Genomic DNA, 6000 nt, shown 5'->3' on the forward strand with positions numbered 1-6000 from the left:
ATATGAAAAAAAATAGTGGGATAAAATTAGTTCAGTTATGATGTACAGCAACCTAGTACGTATGGTGGGCCCGAATCTTCACAGCATGAGGTCATAAAGCCTCCTATAAAATGTATCATTTCCTGCAAAAAATGTCATGGGATAATTAATAGTAAAAACCATTAAAATGAATCATATGAAAGAAGACTCCCACTTTTGGTTCTCTGTAGAAAAATTAGTTAGTATCTTCTACTCAAAGCATGAAATTGCAATGTACCAAATTACTAAACTAGAGAATTACTGGTATAGACAAAAGGTCATTGATAATTCAGATGATCCTACCAAACCCCTAATAAAAAGGAATTCCAGAATAATTAAACAACTTGCACAATATGACACACTAAAGGTCATGAGGCATCGCTCCACATCAAAAGACCTTGCATTCACCACTTCCTATCATGTTTACATCTTGCAAGAAAATCCTTATTACAATATAAAAAATAATTATTTAAAGTACCTGGAAGCTTAGGACATTTCAAAGGCATTAATTCATTATGGTCAATCAACAACGATGTCTCCATAAATCTTGTGCTAGAAACACGGGTAGCTCCAGGAAATGACGGTGAATTATCACCAATAGATGTACTATGATCTGGATTTGGCAACGTACCAAACGGTGCATCTCCTACCACAAAAAAAACAATACACTATGTGATGCATCCCAAGATTAAAGTACATATTATCAACTCATAATTAACAAAAAAACAAATATAAAAAAATAAGGATTTACCAGCTGGATGTCCCCTTGTTGCCAACATTGTAGTCGGCAATCTCGTACGGGCATCCGTCAACCTCATAGGAGTCTCTTGCAGTAGATGACTTGAACAATACATTGTTAGCAAAGACATTCTAAAATAATAAAAGTAAGAGTTAAGAAGTTTTGAATGTTCGAAATAAAAAATTCCTTCTAACTTGTCAACTATAAGATTATTTTACCAGTGGCAGCTGGAACTCTACTACTACCACCCTCACTGCATTGTCCTTGACCACGTTTTGGATCAATTCCCAAAAATTCTTGTATAACAAGAATTTAGTAGTTAAAGTTTCTTACAACTCTTTAAAAAAATTACATCAATAAAGTATTTTTGCACATATTGCATATTTTACTTCACAACATAAAAGATTATAAAATATAAATCTTTATTGAACTTTTGTTATAACTAAATATTCATTGGAGCTTACTTCATAACACTAAGCTTGCGCTTTCAATTCTAATAGCCTCTTCCTCATCTCCTCGGATTCCATATTTGCCTCATCCAAAATTTTCATTGCTTCTAAATTAATTTGCCTAATTTATTTTTCAACATTTTTATAAAATTGGGAGTATCAGCAATATCGGCCTCATCAGAATGCATAGCTAGTGGCTTAGTGGTCATTGCTACTGCTTTACCTTTATCTTGAACATCAAATTGTGAGAGGAATATTAGTAAAAATATCATAAAAACTCAAAAACCATAGATAAAATAATGTAATAATATAACATTTTCAACTATCTAATTTGTACAATTTCAAAAAGGTTTACCCTCGCTGAAGAAGGGGTGGGAGTAGCATCCTGCTGACCTCTATCATCTATCGGATCCATATCATCCTGTCACAAAGATTAAACATAAAAATTTCAGCTAATTGAAAGCAATAGACAACTAAAAAAAACTTATTAACAAAATGGTAAATAGTACTTACAACCCTCATGATAGTAACATTGTTTGTATCTATGTGATTTAAATGGTAATCAATTAGCAGTTCTTCTCCTACACTTATTGATTTTATTGCACAAACAAAAACTTCATTCCACTCACGCGCCTCAAATATGCAATTGGATTGCTTACTAGTTGAAGCAGGTCGCTTACTATTTATAAAACCTGCAATATTACCTATTTCTTTTGGTCTCCCATCAATGTACATAGAAAATCTTTTACTTTGATCATTTTCTTTCCGTTGTATATAATTAGCTAATACCCCATACCTATGCATACTTTTTTTATATCGAACAATCTGCATCCAATCATTTTAATTGTAACATGGACCGACATACTTGAACAATTCGACAACTTTGTTGTAACATACCTTTATCCCATCCATGGAAAATAGGCCCAAACCATGTAATGAGGATGGAGCAATACGATATATCCTCTCATTAACACAAAAATCTAAGTTAATTGGAGGTAGCTCATTGGGTATCCATTCTTTCTCAATGTGTGAGTACCAAAAGGGCACCTTGATGTCGCCTTTGGTCTCATCATCATAAGAACATGACCCCCCATTAGCAAGGAAAAATTGCATGTGTTTATCAATTTTTTTTCTATTATTTTGACCTCTAGTTGATCTCCCTCTTTTAGCCGTACTACATGTAGAGCTTTCAGCTACCATTTCCTCATTTCCCTCATTTGATGTAGATAGATCTGACAAGTACCTATTTGGTGGGTCCTGCAATCCATCAAATGGAAAGCAAAAGTGACATATATAAAATGTAGTAAGTTGAAAGTGATTATACAATTATATTTCTATACGGACCTTCTTTGTCTATATATGCATTATATGATTATATAATGTTTATTTATAACATACGTGCTCAATGATAAACAAGAAGAATATAAGAAAATTATGTCAATTTATTGACTTATACCTGCTGATCCATGTCACTGTGCACAATCCATGCCAAATGGGTCAAATCTCCTATAGTCAATTGACTGTTTGCGAAAAGGGTGACAATTAGACACAATATAAACATTGGTAATTATAAATAACCTATGCTGTAATCATTAGAAATGAACACAATAAATATGTAATCAAATTTCCTAAATATGTTAATCATTTACCTTAAGTTAGCTAAAAATTACATGATACACATTTGCTACAAATAACTTAGAAGACAACATGAACAATAGGCAACATCGCAAACATGTCAACAGAAGGGGTGATGATGTACCTATAGTCAATTGATTGTTTGCAAAAAGGGTCATAATCAGACACAACATAAACATTGGTAACTATAAATAACATATGTTGTAATCATTAGAAATGAACACAATAAATATATAATCAAATTTCCTACATATGTTAATAATTTATCTTAAGTTCGCTAAAAATTACATGATACGTGTATGCTACAAATAACTTAGAAGACAACATGAACAATATGCAACATCATAAACATGAACAAATTTACCTTATATATGGAATGCAAGATCGTCAACAGAAGGGGTGACGACATTTGTAGTCATTGATTATCTTCTTCTTCTTCATCATCATCACCATCATCATCATCATCACCATCATCACCATCATCATCGCCATCATCATTGCCATCATCATCGCCATCATCATCGCCATCATCATCACCATCATCATCGCCATCATCACCATCATCATCACCATCATCACCATCACCATCATCACCATCATCATCATCATCACCATCATCATCACCATCACCATCACCATCATTGTCATCACCATCATCTTGATCTTCATCATCTTCTTCTTCATCATCTTCAATATCTTCTTCTTCTTCTTCCATAACATTATACTTTATCGACCTTCCTCTTGGATCATGTCTAACGACAAATGACCAACCCTATTTATTTGGAACCTCTGAGTAAAACACTTGCTCACATTGGCTTGGAAGAACATAGGGCTCATCTCCAACTAGCTCAAATGACCTTGTATTGATCATTGTAAATCCATTATCATGTTGAATAACCATTCTATCCGGATCATTTTGATTTAGTCGTAACGTGTACCATTTGATGATGAATAGAACTACTTTGAAGGTGTTAAATTCACACTCAATTATATCATCCAAGATGCCATAGTACTGATTTTGAGATTGTTGAGGATGTATGTCGCTTCTAGATGATATATTGGTGACCTCAAAAATTGCAGTTATCCCAGAATCACAAGTTTTCTTTGTGTCATCCAACCTTTTTATGCAGAATTTGTGGCCATGATAGTACATAGCTTTGTGGTGCTTGACCTGCAATTTTTGAAGTCTGTGTAAATTATTTTCATTGTGAGTTGATAGAAAAAATACATCAAGTTATGATCATTAATAAATTTCTACATACCCCTCCACCTCTTAAACCATTTACTAGGTCAACTACCATTGGCATAACATTGGAATCTCCATTACGATGAGCTTCTGTAACCAATGAAGCAACACCTTCCCATGTTAATGAGCAACCATTTTGTTGACATCATTCAATCCATTCTGTCATCCAATCAAGATTGTTCACAATATACAAATGTATTGCATCCCACTCTCCACCACATGTTTCAAATAAATACACCAATTAAAAATAACTTATATTGAAGATTTATATGAATTAATTAACTACAATAAAATCTTAGATTTACCTCTTAGTTTCCTCGATCTACCTTTGCCCATCAAGTACTCCCCTCCGAATTTGTTAATTGAGTTGGGATCCCAAATATGATCTACATGGATGTTTGCTGAAAACTTAGGAAGATATTCAGTAATGTACACCATGGTCTGGTATACCATATATCCCTCCACCATAGAACCCTTGGGATGTGCTCTCTGTCAAACCAAGCCTTTCAAAAATTTCAAGTGCCTCTCAACCATCCACATTGACCTGGTTGGTACAGGTCCACACAATTCAATCTCCTCAACTTGATGTATGAGGTAGTGTTCTTGTGCATTGAAAAAACTTGGAGGTAGACACTTTTGCATTTGACACATCAGAAGAGGAATTTTTCTCTTCCAATATTTTATGTCTTCTTTATTGATTTCTTTAGATGACAAACACCTCATGTATTTTCCAAGATCATATATAACCTATTTGACATTGTTGGCAAAGTGGTGTGGGAGAGATAGAGGTAGAACGTACTGCAATATTTGTAAAATGATCTTGTCAATATTTTATAAAAGAATGCAATTGAAACTACATGCAGTATATAAATATATAGTGAATACAAAATAACATGAATTACCTTAATAAATGTATGCCAATCGTGTGTTTTCAACCTTGGCCCAAATTCACTTTTATTTGATATGACATTGTTTATGTTCGCAGCAAATCCTGTGGGAAATCGTATATTTTTTATGACTTGTTTTATCGCATTGCTCTGCTACTCTAACAATAACCAACTAAGGGCACTTGTCTCAATCTAGTCTCCATTGTTATTTGGTCGAATACCATTTTTCATTGCATGGTTGGATTCTTCAATGTCACTACAAGTTTTGACAATTTGATCTTTGTCATGCCTTCCATCCAAGATTTTCCATAATGTCTCTGCTACATTCTTTCCAATATGCATAGGATCAAACAAATGCACAATTGGGAGTTGCTCGTAGTATGGAAACCTAGTAAATTGTGTAGCATAAATTTTTAGTCCTTTTGGAAGTTGGACATTGATGTTTTGATGACCTTCACAACCATCAATCACATCATCAGTAAACAAATTACAATATCAAAATATAAATTTGAAACAAAAAGAATCAAATGGAATGACATGACCTTGACAATTTATTTTATTCTATGCCAACTTCCATAGGCGAGGTGTCATTCTCTGTGGCTTTGATGTAGTCTCTTCTAGACCATTAAAAAGATGTTTTTCGGTAATTCAGTACTTATGATTTCTATGCAGAAAGTGTCTATTCTCATCAAACACCTACTTTCTTAAACTTTTTGAATGATGAGATTTCCTCTTTGGACCACAAACTGGACATGCAAATTTACCCTTTTTCTAAAGACCTACAAGATCGTGTATAATTAGATTAAATGTGTTAACTTTGACATACCAAAAAAGAGGTGTCAAGAAGAGAACATACCACAAAAATGTGTTAGCCTAGGGGCATCGTGTATTGTCCATACAAGCATTGCATGAAATTGAAATTGACTTTGTCCTATTGGTCTACAAATGTCATACATAGTAACCCCATTCCATAACACCACCAACTCGTCGATAAGGGGTTCAATATATACGTTGATATCTTTGACT

This window comes from Cupressus sempervirens, chromosome 5 (genome assembly GCF_028749045.1).
Source record: "Cupressus sempervirens isolate cs-2001-9-10 chromosome 5, ASM2874904v1, whole genome shotgun sequence".
Classification (NCBI taxonomy): domain Eukaryota; kingdom Viridiplantae; phylum Streptophyta; class Pinopsida; order Cupressales; family Cupressaceae; genus Cupressus; species Cupressus sempervirens.